The sequence below is a fragment of the Physeter macrocephalus genome, chromosome 11, assembly GCF_002837175.3.
Source record: "Physeter macrocephalus isolate SW-GA chromosome 11, ASM283717v5, whole genome shotgun sequence".
Taxonomy (NCBI): Eukaryota; Metazoa; Chordata; class Mammalia; order Artiodactyla; family Physeteridae; genus Physeter; species Physeter macrocephalus.
This window is the reverse complement of record NC_041224.1, coordinates 160075321-160092989: the sequence shown is the minus strand read 5'-3', so window position 1 is coordinate 160092989 and position 17669 is coordinate 160075321. Positions and strand designations below refer to the sequence as shown.

Genomic DNA, 17669 nt, shown 5'->3' with positions numbered 1-17669 from the left:
TTGTAGTGAGGTGGATGTACCTAGAGTCTGTCATACAGAGTGAAGTAAGTCAGAAAGAGAAAAACAAATACTATATGCTAACACATATATATGGAATCTAAGAAAAAAAAAAAAGAAGGACATGAAGCCCTAGGGGTAAGTTGGGAATCGAGAAGCAGACCTACTAGAGAATGGTCTTGAGGATGTGGGGAGGGGGAAGGGTAGGCTGTGACAAAGTGAGAGAGTGGCATGGACATATATACACTACCAAGCGTAGAATAGATAGCTAGTGGGAAGCAGCCGCATAGCACAGGGAGATCAGCTTGGTGCTTTGTGACCACCTAGAGGGGTGGGATAGGGAGGGTTGGAGGGAGCGAGACACAAGAGGGAAGAGATATGGGAACATATGTATATGTATAACTGATTCACTTTGTTATAAAGCAGAAACTAACACACCATTGTAAAGCAATTGTACTCCAATAAAGATGTTTAAAAAAAAAAAAGCCCCCTGTTCCTAAAGAAGGTAAATAATTAGAGGATTGATGAGCTGTCACCCTTACTTTTTCACCAGCTTATCTACATTGGTAAGCTCTTAAAATCACTATCTGTCCTTTTTTTTTACCAACATGGCCTTCTTTTCTCAGAATTCATCTCAATTAATGTGGCTTTCCTATCAAAATAACATTTTTTTAAAGGCCAATCTGTTTTTCTTATAATCTGAGGTCAATTCAGGCCTTCAAGGGTTTAGTAGGCTTAATTTTTTTTTTAATTTCTTCATCGCTTTTGTGTCTCTGTCATTTCCCTTTATGATTATATCTGAATGGAATTTCTTCACTTTAATTATAAGTCACTAGTGTTCTTCACAACTTGCTCCCCAAGCGATGCGGAGCAGCTGGTGCTTCCATGAGGCAGGGAGGTGCTGAAAGGGCCTCTCTGTGCTGAGAAGTCCTGTTAGGAGTGTTCCATGTTTAAATGTAAGTTCCTTTGTTTGTTTATCTGCAATTGCATGACTGACCTTAGCTAAGTGAAACCTGACGAAAGAGAAGGAAGACTCTCATCACCATCCACTTTTTGTTTTCTTGGCCCACTGAGTACATTTTCCCAAGTTTCTGGCATTTCATGTTAAAATTTATTTGGAACAATTTTTCTGTTTCATATTTAGAAACAAATGCATTTTAAGCTCTTGTGTTTTGCAGACACAGCTTTACAAAGTGGTTAACTTTGTGATGTAAGAACAAAAGTTTTGCGTTTTTAAATTATTTTCCATTTGCAGCAGTGGAAGTGATGGTATTTTAAAGAAAGTTGTAATCTTCAATGAAAAGTGCACTCAGAAGCATCAGTAGACAGTGAAGGGTCTTCTATCGGAACTTGGTACCGTATCAGCCATTTAGCCTTGTCACAAAGAAACTCTTATTTGATCGTTTTACTTTTCCGGAGACCCATTCCAAGTGAAGTAAGTCTCCATACACCAGTCAATGCTTGTGCAGGTTGAGGTGGCAGAGCAAACTGAAGAAAAGTGCTAAGTTACATAACTTTGCTCCCCCATGACTTCTGAGAACATGACATGCTACATACAGTCACCACCCCATTCTCAGGGGAGTGTTTCTCCACACGGTTGAAGTAGAAGTCATTAAATTGTAAATGTCACCATATAGACTCAGGAAGGATTGGTTAAAACCTGCAAAACATTCTAGAGGAAGGGTTTATTGTGTTTCCATAGTCTTTTACAGAGCACAGCTTGGTTTTGTAGATGGGTACAAACAGAGGACGTTTGAGTAAATAGATGCAGAAAATAAAAGATCTTGTAACTGCAGGTTTTAATCTGATAAAGAAAGTTGGTATGTTGAATGTGTATTTATTTCCGTTCCCCTACTGATGTTCTACATTGATTTAGGATAGTGGTGAGATGGAGCCTTACTATGTCAGAATGCCCAATTTTATTTAGTGTTTATAACAGCAATTCTCAGCCTTGTTTGGGCATTAGAATACCTGTTGAAAAAATACAGGCATCTGAGCCCTACCCAAAACCTACTGAAAACAAATTTGTGGAGGCGAGGCCTGGGGATTTGTTTTTTTTAAAACTCCATAAGTGATTCTGATATACATCCAGGATTGAGAATCACACAGTGCATTCAAATTTTTTTTAGTTTTTATTTCGGGCAGCTCCACCTTTCTTCCCATACATTATAGAATTATCAGAGTAGTTCAATTAATAGTCAATTTAAAAGATTCTGGAATATCCAGGTAGATTATTTTTTCAAATAGAGATTTTGAGAATTTTATTCAGTGAGAACATCTCTCCTTTTCTCTTTCTTCAATCTTTTACTCTAAAATAAATAACGGTAATTATTCCTGTTGCTCTATTGAGAGTCTACTTTGGCAAACACCATGCTGCCTCTTTTCATTCAATATCTCATTTAATCTTCATATTTATCCTACAAAGTAAATATAATCATGTCCACTGTATAGATGAGACAACTTGAGCAAAGACACATGGCAAAAGCCAGAATTTAAATTGGTGCCCATGTGATTTCAGAACTTGTTATTTTTTATACCATCCACCCGCTCTCCTCATTTCTTTTCACCTTTCCTACTCTTTTCCTCTCAGCTCCTGTTCCCTTTAGTTCCTTTCTTGTTTTCTTTACCTTTCCATGCTATAATATGTCTGTCTGGAAAATGAGAGAGAAGGGTGCACACGTCTCACAAAAGTTCTTGGTAACAATGATTGCCTCAGTCTTCTTGTAAATATTTCCACTTGGAGAAGTTCTCATAGTCACTGATTTGAAAACATTGGTTTGGTATCCTTTGACTAACGGAAATATTTACATTTTTTGACTGCTTCATTTTAAAGAATATCCTGGGATTTGTTCAAGAGAATATAAAAACCTGCTGTCCCTGTTTCCATTTCCAGACCCAGACATGACCCCAGTACATTGAAGCATCTGCTTTTAATTTTACATATTTTCTATCTTAAGGGTCATCTTTCTGAACTAGGTTTAAAGTAGCTCAACAGACTACAAATGTGAGGTAAAGGTAATGAGGCAATGACTCTGGTTAAAAAGTGGTAGAAATTACAGAATTATCTCCCTGGGATGTTGAAAAGCTCTGTAACCTGGGCTTTGGTAGAATAATATAGATGGACTCCCATTCATGGCCTCTCATCTGTACTTGCCATGCACCCCAGTGCATCTAGCTTCTCATCCACCTGTTCTTCTCAAATATTGCCAAAGAAATGCAGCATTGCTTATCCCTTTCTCCTCTAATCCACTTACTTTTCTCTCTAGGTTTGGGGCATTGGGAAAAGGGTTATGGCTTAAAACTACCATGTAAAATAAGGAGAGAATTTAAAAATTGATATGAGTTATGGGGAAAAGTTTTGACTCTTTCTGCGGGGCTGAGGTGGGCATACACTTGAGAGGTCAGACTCCATGTGATATTTTATAGCATTTGCCTAGAAGTTGTAGAGGAGACTAGTTCTAGATTCAGGAATACAGAGATGAACAACTTCTCTTGATCAATTTCAGAACTGAAGAAACTGACCAAGTTGGCAAGGATTGAATACTCCTGCTTAGCAAAATATATTGCACATAGGTGATGCTCAATAAATATTTGCTAACTGAGTGTGCAACCAAAGAAGACTAGAAGGAGATGTTAGTGTAGACAACTGGAAGCCACAGTGCAGTGATGTGGAGTCATAAATGTCCATTTCCGCCCTTAAGACCACGTGTGACCTTAGGCAAGTGACAGAGCTTCCCTAAGTTCTGCTGCTGCTGCTTCTCCAAAATGAGGGTTGTTGTGACATCTACCTCAGAGGTTGTTGTGAAGATTAAATAAAATGGTATATGTGAAAGTACTTTGTAAATTACTGGCTGTGAGTAATCAATCAAGGAAATAGGAGAACCCTGACATCACAGATATGTAGTGTGGATTTAACTAAAGGTTTGGCAGAGAGTCATGAAAGAGAAATTAATGGGGGTAACGTTATACCGACTATGTATGTTTGAACCTAAAAGCTATTGCTTAAGACAGAAACTCTGGTTTAAGGTAGATAATTGATTCAGGGCAAGAATCATCTCTTATTAATACTTATAGTTCCAGTTCCAGCAGGGAACTGGAAGTAGAAATTCAGTGCATATCTGAGGGACAGATGGATGGGTGAACAGATGGTTGTGTGGCTATATAGCTCTATAGTCATTTTTGCTTCAAAAATGGAAAAGCAGTTTTTGATATTCTCTTTAGCTCAGCCCAGTACAGTTTTAAAAGAAAACCAACATCACAACTTTTACTAAACATTTTGGTAAGACATGCAGTGTTTTACCTATCTTTTAGAAAAACAGATGATGGCATGAAATACTGCTGAGAAGACAAGGCTTGTTCTGTGTGATTGGAAGCCACATTTTCTGAATTAGTATTATAGTCAACTGACGAGACCCAGCCAACTGTTAAATGATTGTTAAAGCAGAAAAGATGTATAAAGACTGTGCCATCAGCCTTTTTCCTCACATACCGGAGTGTGCACAGTGGTGCCTGCAGGCAATGGGAACCAGTATCTTTATTAGGTACTGGGGTGGGAAGGAGGGAGTGATCCATGTTGGGGAGGCAGTTTCATACAGAATTAGAGACAATTATAAATAAGACATTTAAGTTCCAAGATTTATTTGAACCTGAGTTTCAAAAGCACCAATTTGGCATATCTCAGGATTCATGAGTTCATTTTGGTATGCTTGAGCTTTTGTGCCCTTACATTTTGCCCATTAACATCTTGCACAGAGGAGAATTGTGTATGTTTGTAGATATGCATCCAAACTATTGGTGAATTCCACCAAGTAGCTGTTTGGTTGCACAAACTTGTTTTGATAGTTTGAAATCCCCTGTAAGGAAGCAAGACACAAACATTTGACCCCTGGAGGCTAACCAGAGAGACATGAAGCTCTGTGAAAACAGTCAGTTCCTGTTATTGCTCCCATGGGGAAACTTTCTTGGGATATGTGAATGCGTCAAGTTTAAGCCTACGCCAGAGAAATAGGATGCTTCCTAGTGACTAGAGAGCCAATCTTCAGCCATAAAATCATAATTATAATGCCTATGTGTAAAGGAGAGAAAGACCTGAGGTTCTGGGCAGTAGAGAATGGTGCAGGCACATAGATATTACTTGCAGCCCACATCAGTATATCTAGGCTTAACAGGTAAAAACTCATTCCTTTCCATTTTTCCATCTTCAAGACGTTAAAGAATCCCTAGAATTTGTACTGAGAGCAAATAGGTTATCCTATGATATTATTAGGCGAAGTGTGGGTATAGAAACCTCTGTACTATTTATTTATCTATCAACAAATATTTATTGACCAGATGCTATTTGCCGACTATTATTCTAGGTGCTTGGGTTACAGTGATGAACACAACAAAACCCCTGCCTGTATGATTACCTTCTGGTGGAGAAGATCAACAGTGATCAATTAACCAGATAAACATATATGATAATGTCAGATAAAGATAAACATGGTGGAGAAAGATAGAGATAGGGACTATCACAGATTGGGTTGGTCATTTTAAAGGAAGTGGTCAAGGAGTAGACACTGGAGGAGAAAACTGAATGAAATGAGTGATGGTATGGGGGAGAGTAGGGAAAGAAGGTGAGCAGCATGTCCAGAGCCTTGAGATGGGATCAAGCTTAGTTTCTTAGAGAAGCAGAAAGGAAGGCAGGATCACAGGGAAGAGAGGAGGACTAGAGTTAAGAACGAGATATGCCCGTGTAGATCATGGTTAGAATTTAGATATTATTCTAAGTGTGATGAGAAGTACCAAAGAATTTTTGAGCAGGTGAACAATATGATTGGATTTGTATTTTAAATTCATCTTTCTGCTGCCATATAGCCTGAACTTCTTGGGGGCAGTCACAGCTTGGAAGCAAGGAGACCAATTATACCCTCTTATGATCTCTAGTTTACAAAGAGTATGAAATCCTCAAGGGCAGAGAAATACATCTCTACATATTATTGTTTCTGGTGCTTGCCTTATCCTAGCACTTCATAGGTGTTTGGTTAAGTATTGAATATATTCTAGAAGAGCGAGTAAAGGAAATTTCTAATTTAGAGTGGGGCAAAAATACCTCAGCCTCATGACTTATGACCCTTCTCACAGATGGGTTCCCCCCCTCCATGAGGGGTGAATCAGGTTCCTTCTGTTTTCTAGAGTCTCCTGATTCCCTTGGAATTATGGGAAGATAATTGTAATAATGACCATATAGTACCTGCAGGGAAACATTTGGGGAGCTGTGAAAGCATCATATGAAATGAGGAGGAGGAGAAGTTTGAGCCATACAGAAAGTGTGACTTGAGGCTAGAGATCAAGACTAGATAGGTCAGCTGGTCAATTTGTTTTCTTGACTTGAAAGACACTTTGTGGATTTAAACCATGGAAGTATTAAAATCTTTTTCCCCCTTGTCAGTATAAAATGTATTCAATAAGGTCAGTGAGTATAGGATAAGAAATAGGTCTTCTCCCTCTGGAGACTTGTCTTGACCTGTGTCAGAAAATCATCTTGGGCTTCCCTGGTGGCGCAGTGGTTGAGGGTCTGCCTGCCAATGCAGGGGACACGGGTTTGAGCCCTGGTCTGGGAAGATCCCACATGCCGCGGAGCAGCTAGGCCCGTGAGCCACAACTACTGAGCCTGTGCGTCTGGAGCCTGTGCTCCGCAACAAGAGAGGCCGCGATAGTGAGAGGCCTGCACACCGCGATGAAGAGTGGCCCCCACTTGCCGCAACTAGAGAAAGCCCTCGCACAGAAACGAAGACCCAACACAGCAAAAATAAATAAATTAATTAATAAACTCCTATCCCCAACATCTTCTTAAAAAAAAAAAAAAAAACGAAAATCATCTTTTCCTAGCTAAATAAAAGAGACAAATCTGTGCAGGCCTCCTCCTCATAATTTTAACTTGTGGGTGTCAGGTAAGTCTGTGAGCTCCCGTCCTTATTATAAACACTGTCTCCAGAGGAGGCAAACATTCTTAATTTTTACAGTCACGATGCAGTTATGCTTTGAGATCATCTGAGAAGTGCTGTAGAAGCACAAAGCATTATTACTATCATTATGGCAGTAATGACTATGATTATAATGCAGTTAGGGGGGGTCGAGGAGGAATGGCTGTTAAGGGTGAATAAGATTTACCCCCATGTATCTGAGTAGGATTTGCAGTATCAAAAACAGTGTGTGTGTGTGTGTGCGTGTGCGTGCGTGTGTGAGCGCGCATGTGTGCGCGCGTGTGCGTGTGTGTGCGTGCGTGCGTGCGTGAGTGGGGGGGGCACAGGGAGGCAGACGTGGGTATTGGGATATCATTACTGGAAGATATGTACTCAAGTCCGTTTTAGTGAAACTGTTCAGAAAACATTATCCCATTCCTCTACTTAAAACCTACTGCACAGCTTTGCTTTGTTTCAATAATAATATGTTGGTGTGAAATATGATTTCTCTGCATGTCACTTGGGGTGTGATGGTGATCTCAGAAGCTCTGGATGCTGTAGGAGTTTGTGATATAAAGTATTTATTTCAGATATTCTAACTGCTCTGGGGAATAAGAAGATGTGACAGAAGGTCTATAGTTTGGCTTCTTTGTCATTTAGTATGTTTCCTTCACCTTCTGGATCTCCATTTTTGGGAATCTGTGATTCTGAAACACTAATAGTTACTCATTAGGCAAGCATTTATGGAGTATCTATTAAATGTCATGCTTAGTGTTAGCTTGTAGGATTAATGAGATAAAGATGAATTGTCCCCTGCTTTAAAGGTTTTACAGGTTAGTGAGGGAGTCAGAAAAGAATATCAGTGGGTTTGACATGTTAAATTCTTGTTCACCAATTGCCTGAGTGCCATGATCAAATTTACACCTTAAGATGTCTCCCTCTGGAGTTGGTGTGTAGGATGGATTTAAGTGGGCTGCACTGGAAGCAGGGAGAGCCTGATCAAGACCATTGCAGAAGTACAGGTGAAAGATAAATGCCTAACTCTCATGTCTTTTGAAAGATATTTCATATCCGAAACCCAAATGCTTGACATTATTTATCATGAGTCCAGGTGGAGGAAATGACTGGTTTGTAGGATTCGCTTAATTTGTGTGGTTGGAACGTTCCGTTCCCTGATCATGTGGCCTGGCTGTGAGGAAAAGGGTGGTGATCATCTCTGCAGGGGTGGAAAATGCCTGGGCATTTCCTCTGAGTTTGAGGGATTCTGTGCAATTTGAGGACTTGACTTACTCAGAAATGTTTTGTGAGAAGTTGTTATAGAAGGCTAGGGTTACATGTAACATTTTGGACATGGTTCTACATGTTGCCTAAGAGAGTGTGCATAGTGACAATGACCAAAATGATTGCCTCTTTTATACCAGAGTGGATTGCTTAGAGAAATTTCAGAGACCTTCTTTGGGGATTTGAGAATTATTCTGAGGGTGGGGAAGGGAGGGAGGGAGAGTGACTGAGACCAAGAGACTACATCTACCTTGACTGGGGTAGATACAATGCGTTTTGGGAGAAGATCCTGGTTGTTTATTTCAGGCATAGGGTTCAACAAGTAAAACTCACAGGGCTATATGAAATATACTCTATAAATTCTTGAGAAAGCTATAAACCCATGACTTTTAAGATTATAAAGATTATAAAGAAGCTCACTATTTTGAAAGGCTGAGTTTGACTTTGTATCACTGGGAAGACTATAATCACTATGAATTAACGATGCAGAGTATGTTTACAGGGGTCGTGTTTTACCCATTCTGGAATCAAAGAATTTGGGGGGACTTCTGGAACTTTGTATGCAGATATTTGCTGTTAATTACAAAAGAGGCTTAATTGAAGTCGGCCTAACTTCACACCAGACCTGAGTTACAGAGTGTGGGGACCAGCTGTTTCCATTCCCTCTGAGAGGATGGAAAAGAAGAATGACTTTAAATTGAACCAGGAAAGATAAAGCCAGTAAGCCTCTTTTTTAGCACATATAATATAACAAACAAACAGCAGAAGACTGATATCAAATCATCAAGAAAAATATCCTGATGGTTATTTTAATGAGACCTTGAAATAGCCTACCTTGGTTTTGCCAAACTCTTCTTTTCCTAAGAGTTTCGTTAAAATAGGAGTCTGCTACCTTTGAGGTATCCTTTCAGGTGTGGCAAAGGGACTAGATAAGCTCTGTAACTTCTGTATTAGCCTAACGTTATATTTAATTGTAAGTTACCTTTGGAGCATTTGCTGCATGGACCATTGTTGAATTTAAAGGGGATACTCTTTTATTGCTTCTAAGTGAGAAAAGGCTTTCCAACTTCATTGTCAGAAAACGTCTTTACCAGAAGCAGAAATAATATGGGCTGCATGGCGACACACTCCAGGATGTGAAATCACTCCCTTCTATAGTTACGTGGATGATTTTTACATCTTCAGATGAAACAAAAAATGGTCCCCCATTGAGATGCATAAGTGTAATTCGATTGATATTTATTAATACCTTCTTATTGTAGGCACCATGCTAAATATTTTCATATGCATGATCTCATTACATCATATTTTATTAAATGAGGAAACAGATATAAGAGACTAGTAAACTTTTTTTTTTCAGAGATGCAGAGCTAAAATGTGGCAGAACTAAGACTTAAAACCCTGACTTTGAGGTTCAACATCCTTTCCTGTGTGTCTGTGGTCTTCTGCTCTCACTACTGCTGATAACTCTCTGGCTGTCAGGCAAATAGGCTGAGCCCCAGGCAATACTTCTATCCCACCCACACCACCTTTAACCCTCACCCCACCCCCAAGCTAAGTTCTAACCTACTCACTGCAAGTTTCTACCTCTGCTTTCTGTCCTCTTCTATAACAAGTGTTGAGACAAGAACTTCAGGATCCCCTTTAACTTTCAGAAATTTTGGTTTCAGTGGTCTTCTTAATACACACTTTGCTGTAGTGTTCAGAAGCATGCTATAGAGAATCTGTTAGTTCTAACTCCCCAATATTTCTCAAATTGGTCACATTTCCTCCATTACCATATGTTCTGTCCTAGCTCAAGCCACCATCTTGGTAGAGGCAAGAGTCTGAATTACTGTAAAAGTTTTCTCACCCTTTGCTCTTCAGAGTGTGGTCTGAGAACCAGTAGCTTCCAGACCAGACCATCACCCAGGAGCTTATTATAAATACAGAATTTCATGCCCTGCTTTAAGAGAATCAGAATCTGCATTTTGACAAGATCCCCAAATCTTTGTGTATACTTTAAAGTTAGATAATCACTGTTCTAACAGACTTCCCCATATGAGCTTTTAAAAATGGATATACGTTCATACCATTTCTCCACTTTAAGTCCTTAATGTCTTCCCATCTCACTTATAACAAAGCCCAAACTCCTTACAATAATCTATAAATTAATTCAAGAGCTGATTCTTATCTACTCCCAGGTACACTGACTTCCTTTCAGTTCCTAAAACACACCAAGCTTCTACCCACAAGATTTACCCTCATTATTTCCTCTACCCAGAACAGTACTCTCCTGCTTTTGGACTGATATTAGTTTTCTTTCTTTTACTTCAGTTTAAATATCACATCTTAAGGAAAATTCACCTGACAACTTTAAGCAAGTTCCTCCAGTTTTTCTGTATTATAACCATGCTGTTTTCCTTTAGAACATATATCTCAATTTATCATTATTTTATCTATTTTCCCTAACAATTGTCCATTTTCCCTATGGAACTATGTAAGGGTAAGACCATGACTGTTTCCCTAGCACTTAACACAGTGATTAGCACAGAGAAGGCACTCTATAAATGTCTGTGAAAAAGTGAATAAACATGCTATGGTTATGCTTTTTGCTTATTAAATTTTTTCAGGAGTATATAATTCAGGAAAGTTTGTTAGTGTTTATAATTATCGCAATTGCTACTAGTTTTTCTGTAGTTTCACCTGAATTATGTTCAGTTAGCTATTCACATTTTGTAAGGTTTTCCTAATACTGACTTTTAGCATTACCAGGAAAGTGATTTTCATTTCAAAGCTATTTGCAGATGAGAGCTAGTTCTCATTTACCTACTATAACCAACACTTATTACTCTTATATCAAATGTCTAGCCACCTCCTTAATGGAAGCTAGAGAAGGTTGTCTACAAGTATAATTGCTTTGGTCTAGAGTTGATGGTTGAACATACTGGGCAAATATTCTTTCTTTCTTTCTGCTTTCTTTTTATTTTTTAAGAGAGAGTGCAGTAAACGATGCAGGGATGAGTTCAAGGGCTGATGTCTTGAAATATTAGGCTGTAACTGATGGCTAATCCAGGGTCAGAAAAAGAAAACTCCCTTGTGATGTATTGTTGCACAATTACATAAAGCAGATGTGTAATAAAGGCTTGTGTCTTTCCCTGAAACATCTGGCATTACTCATCATGAGAAGCAGGTGCCTAGGTTGGACAGACCACATGTCTGTTCCAGGATGACACATTTCTGTTGTTTCTGGGTTGCATTTGAATTTTCTTTGGCTCCTGCCAACCCAAGCACGTTGATGATCAAAATGATAATGCAGAGAAAGATTGCCTAAGAAAAAGAGTAAACAAGGTAGCTGCTTTTTCTGGCATCATGAGACTCTGAGTTTCAGGAAACTTAGTAAGCCACCCTGTGACTGACATCCCATGACAATCCAGATATAAGGCTTGTACACTTGTTGTGACAAGTTGAATCATGACTTCTGTGGATGGGGCCTATCTCCAAATGGAGTGTTTGCCTGCTAGGTAGTCTTTGTTAGGTCTTAGTCAAACATGGGTCAGGGTGTCATAAAAGTTTACTGAATTGTATCCTTCTCCTCACTTAAGCCACTGTGTCTCACAGGACACAGATTTGTGAAAGTACTGGAAAAAAGTTTACAAATGTATAAAACTTCAGCCAGGGTACATCTTGTAAAAACTCACTAGGAGAACATGGTGAAATCCCCTGTCCTGATATGTCTTTTTTCCTTGCTTTACTCTCATGGGGAATCAAATCATTGATTGTTAGATTTCCAGGATGAAAACCATCTGGTTATTCAGGTCCATGCATACTGCTTGGATTGTGATCTCTTTGAATCCCATGCAGAGTTTGGCTGGAACTTGTTCATATTTGAGTTTCTAATAATGGCATTGTTTCTCAAGGTATGGTGTTTGATTATCTGCTTCAGAGTTACCTGGCATGCCTGTGGAAAGCATAGATCCCTGGGGCTACCCCTACAGATCTACTGAATCAGTGTCTCTGACATAAAGTTTGAAAGTTTATGTTTTCAACAAGTGTTCCACATGATCCGTATGAATTCTAAAGTTTGAGAACTATTAGCTTGTGTTGAAGCTAAGTTTGCTATTTTTAATTATTTTCTAATAGGCTTTAAATAGAATTGGGGGTTAAAATAGTCAACTTGAAAAGTAAGGATTTCATGGATCAGCAATAACCTTACAACCCATTTTTGGCTTGTCAGCCATGATGCTAATGAAAGTTATCCTATAGTTAAACCTTAGAAATGTGAGTGTATGAGTCATACTCAAAGGTGATTCTTCATAGGACAAAGGCTTATTTTCAGGGATGGTTTACATAGTTTAGAGTGTGTGTGTGTTTGTGCGTATGTGCATGTGTGTGTAGAAGAAAGGGGAGTTAATTGCGGGCCTGTTGTGTATGAGAACTTTAGATTACTCCTTCTTATCCCAGGTCAGATACATACAGATTACAAGAACTAAGAGGAATTTGTCTTTTGGATTTTACCCGTAGTGAAATGATTTTTTTTTTTTTTTTTTTTTTTTTTTGCGGTACGCGGGCCTCTCACTGTTGTGGCCTCTCCCGTTGCAGAGCACAGGCTCCGGACGCTCAGGCTCAGTGGCCATGGCTCACGGGCCCAGCCGCTAAGCGGCATATGGGATCCTCCTGGACCGGGGCACGAATCCGTGTCCCCTCCATCGGCAGGCGGACTCTCAACCACTGCACCACTAGGGAAGCCCCCGTGAAATGATTTTAAGAAATATTTTCTTTGTCTTTTTCTTTTGCAAAAGAATAGATATCTACTATACCTAGGCTCTTTTCATTACCCCCCCCCTTTTTTTTTTCTTTTAAGTCTATAGTGCAGAGACATAAAAACTATCATTTAAAAACCATTTAGGAGGGCTTCCCTGGTGGCGCAGTGGTTGAGAGCCCGCCTGCTGATGCAGGGGACACGGGTTCGTGCCCCGGTCCGGGAAGATCCCACATGCCGCGGAGCGGCTGGGCCCGTGATCCCACATTCTGCAGAGCGGCTGGGCCCGTGAGCCATGGCCACTGAGCCTGCGCGTCCGGAGCCTGTGCTCCGCAAGGGGAGAGGTCACAGCAGTGAGAGGCCCGCATACCGCAAAAAAAAAAAAAAAAAAAAAAAAAAAAAAAAAAAAAAAAACCATTTAGGATGTTTTAGTCCTTACTTAGAAACATAATCCTCATTTCTCAGAAACATTTATTGAACTATAAAATATTAGTACAACCAGAAAATATGCAAACACAGCTTCATCAGGCAACCAGTACTGAGATCCAGAAACAAAACCTCATTGACACCCTAAAAGTCACTCTTGTCCCTGATTCTGGTCACTAAGACTTCCCAAGAAAAAACATTTTCCTGATGGCTAGAAGTCATTTTATTTCTAATAAATATCTAATCACTTTACTTATTTTTTGTAAATATTAGTCTTTCTCCAGATATTGGAATCTTTAACATCTTGATGATCAATATTAATTCAATCTGAACTTTTTGGACTAAATATTGACTTAAAAAACTCTTTCCTTTTACTAATTTATAATTCTAGAAGTTTTCTTTCATTAAGTAAAATTCTCTAGGTTCAACTTGAATCATTTCTGTTTAGTTCATGTTTTGTTTCTAACCTGAAATGTACAAATTAAAATTTCAGGGTAGAAGTAGATATGTAGTCAGTATTAATTATGGAACACTCAGGGCAATTGTTTGAACTACATTAATTTAAAACAAGGGGTTAACAATTTTTCCATTTTATCCAGTGGGAAAATTTGGTCAACAAGCAAACCAACTGATTGGATATAATGGATTTAGCACAATAGTTTATTGGGACTAGGGATAATTCAATAGGAATTGATGTTTGGTGTATTCCGGAGCTACAAATAAAAAGAAATACAAAGCTTTTAGGGACTTCACATGATTTTCTCTTTTAGTCATAAATCAGACTCAGCAAGGGGCAAGCCTATTGCCTGCAGGATTCAAAGAAAGGTGTCATGACAATGTGAAAAGAATACTGTACCTGTGGTCTGCAACCTTGTTGTGTGACCAAAGGCAAGTTATATAACCTCACTAAGAGTCAGTCTCCAAATCTACAAAATGAGGATAATAATATTTTCTTTGCAAAGTTGTGGTGAGAAATAAATAAGATTAGTGTTTATAACCGTCTAAGCAAACAGCTGAACATAGTAACTGATCAATCACTGTGAGCTTCCCCTCTCCTTTAGCATGGCATTTCTAAAGGGATTTAACATGGGAGGTCTATTCTAGTAGAAAATAAGACACCATACTATATTCTTTCCCACACATTTCCTTACTTCCTTCCTCCCTCCCTCCCTTTCTTCCTTCCTTCCTTCCCTCCCTTTCTTTCTCTCTCTCTCTCCAAAGCAAATGCATGCTAATTACATAAAAATTTAGAGATAGAGATATGCCAAAATAACTCCCTTAATCCTACACTCTCAGAGACAGGCACAGTTAACACTGGTTTTTATAGATATCTCATTTACCACTGTATTTCCTTAGAACCCCTCAGAACAGTAGGTTTACTCAATGTTTGAGGAATTGAACTTTTTCAAAGAAGATATGAAAGTAGTTGTAAATTCTTTATGAATATTAATTACTGGCTTAGAATGGAATTCAGCAGACTTTCTGGTCCACCTGTTATTTTTTTGATCCTTAAGGACAGATATTTCTCCTATTAACTTCTCAAATAACTCTAGGGACAGGGTTGATAACGTCTCTTTTTATAACATGGTAAATCTAAAAGCAGATGTTAATAAACTAAAACATTATGAAATTCTATTTTATTAGATTTGCATTGAATTTTAAGATTAAATCTGCCTTTTTTTCTTTTCCTCCCTCCCTCCCTCCCTCCCTTCCTTCTTTTCTCTCTAGTACAGCATAGTGGGAAAAACTGATTTCATTCATTCTCTGCCTTGGGATATAGGCAACTTCAGCTACCTTGTCTCACAGGGAAAATAATGCCTGCCCTGCTTTCCTCTTATGTGGTGATTGTCGAAATCAACTGTGATAATGTATGTTTTTTTATGCAATAAAGTGCTATAAACTTTTTGTATTGATATAGCAATAACAGTAAAATTATCATGTATAACATTAACATAAATATTTCTGTTGGGCTATACATGAAAGCAATGAACAGAATTGACTTTTTATTCTCTGATTATGTTATTTGATTTCATAAAGTGATTTATTTCTAGGTCCTAAACATTCTGGATGAGTGTATGAAGGCAGGAAGCTATACCTAGAAGTACAAAATTTCCCAACTGCCTGGAATTTTTAATGGATTATCATGTCACCTGTTTACTTTCAGTCTAGAAATTCAGAAAACCCAACTAGAAAAAAAGAGGATAATACATTTTTCTAGCCCTCATCTTACCCAGGAGGAGGCCCAAGTCTGTTACCATTTTCCCTCAGTTTCTATACTTAGATACAATAATAACTGTTACCAAAGCATTAAATGAGCTACCTTGCATTTGGGGAAAAAATAACATTAACCACTAAATTTTACAATCATGCATTCCTTAGACATAGGTAAGACTTCTGTGTCTGTGCACAGAAATAATGTATGTTTTGAAGTCAGAACAAACTGGTTTTGAGTCATTGTTCCACTTTATCAGCTATGTGACTTTGGGGGTAAATTATTATCTTCTTTGAATCTCAGCTTTGTGAGGATTAAATGAAATGGCATATTTCGTGTGCCCAGGACAGAGCTTGGCATATTTTAGGCATTCTGTCAGTGTTAGTTCCCTTTCCCTTCTGTCACAACACCAAAATGTTTACTTATTTTAAGAGATATGAGGGATTTGATAATTTAGAATCATGTGAAAAATCTACAACATTTATTTTACCGAGGCATAGTGTAAAAATCCATGCTTTTGCCTACGTGAATTAAGAGGCTAAAAATTACATTCTCAAAAAAGATGTTTTGGGGCTTCCCTGGTGGCGCAGTGGTTGAGAGTCCGCCTGCCGATGCAGGGGACACGGGGTCGTGCCTCGGTCCAGGAAGATCCCACGTGCCGCGGAGCGGCTGGGCCCGTGAGCCATGGCCGCTGAGCCTGCGCGTCCGGAGCCTGTGCTCCGCAACGGGAGAGGCCACAACAGTGAGAAGCCCGTGTACCGCAACAAAAAAAAAAAAAAAAAAAAAGATGTTTTATTGGAAATTGTTTACCTTGCATAATGCACACACATATGCTGTAATTGGATTAATGCCTGAAATGTGAAATTAAAGCCATAGAGGGGATAGGAGAAAGTATAGGAGAATATTTTAATGATCTTGGATTAGAAAAAGGCTTTCTTCATATGTCAGCAATTCAGGGATCATAAAAGGAAATTATGTCACATTTGATTATACTAAAATTTAAGACCTCTGAATAGCAAAAAAGTAACTATAAAACAAAGAGTAAACTGTGGAAATTTATTTATAATTCAGAAGCAAGGCCAATATCCTTAGTATTTAAGGAGCTCCTACAAATCAATAAGAAGATAAACAACTTAGTACAGTAACCAAAGGTCCTGAAAGGGCAAATGTCTAAGTAACTCACTCTTTTCCAAAAATCCTTACCTTGGTAGTCTTGAGTCCAAGTACTGGAGAGTGAGTATTAAACCATCTTTATACATGTATGGGAAGACAGTGGTCCTATATTTGGGCATTGTGATTAGCTCCATTTTTCATGAATGACTTTTCTTGACTGGCTGAGTATTTATACCTATAAGTTTCCTAAAAATATTGTTTAAAAATTCTGGTGTTTTAAAATAGTGATCTTTTTAAACATCTCTATTTACTCTATCTTCTTTGTCAGAGCATTAGGGAACAGATACTTAACCCTTTCTTGATGACTTAATTATTAAGAACACTGATTATTGTATTCTACAATAATGCAGGGCAATGAGGTTAGGAAAGCCCGTTTACCTCTGGGTTCAGATTGCTATGTATTTTGAATTCTTAGGGAGATATTAATGCTAGCAACAAAAAGACAATTATATAAATTAAAATTACCCTTGAAAATCTCCTAGGGAGTTTCCACTGTAGAGATCAATGTACAGTCTCTCAAGAATTCCAGAATAGTTTCCCCTAGGCTTGGGAAGGGATTGCTATTTCTCTGATTGAGCTTCAGATAAGGTAGTTGGTTCACTATGTGGTATCAGGTTCTATGAAAAAAATGTCTGTATTTAAACTCTAAGGTACCTCCTTTGTGTTTATACTTTATGTGAATGTGCTGATTATATCCTCAAACCTATCCTATGATAAATGTAAATGTTTTATCCCCATTTTACAGGTGGGGAAATGGAGGCTTTGAAAGATTAAACCCCTTACCAAATAATGCACGGGTGAGAACATATGGCAGAGCCTGTGACTTTGATTTAGATTAATCCCATGCTATACCAAATTTCTTAGAATTGTATATAAAATAAAAGTAAAATGGTTC

General features: G+C 38.5%; 1 protein-coding gene across 5 annotated transcripts in view; it reads left to right on the top strand.

Moving 5' to 3' along the window:
• Nucleotides 1-17669, top strand: part of DIO2 (iodothyronine deiodinase 2) — a 122202-nt gene that overhangs the window by 19180 nt on the left and 85353 nt on the right. For 2 of the 5 annotated variants that reach the window (XM_028496244.2, XM_024117201.3), the window contains exon 2: nt 15118-15257. The exons of the other annotated variants lie outside the window; for them this stretch is intronic. The gene's annotated coding sequence lies outside the window, so the exon portion shown is untranslated. The remainder of the gene's footprint in view (nt 1-15117; nt 15258-17669) is intronic. 5 annotated transcript variants of the gene reach the window in all.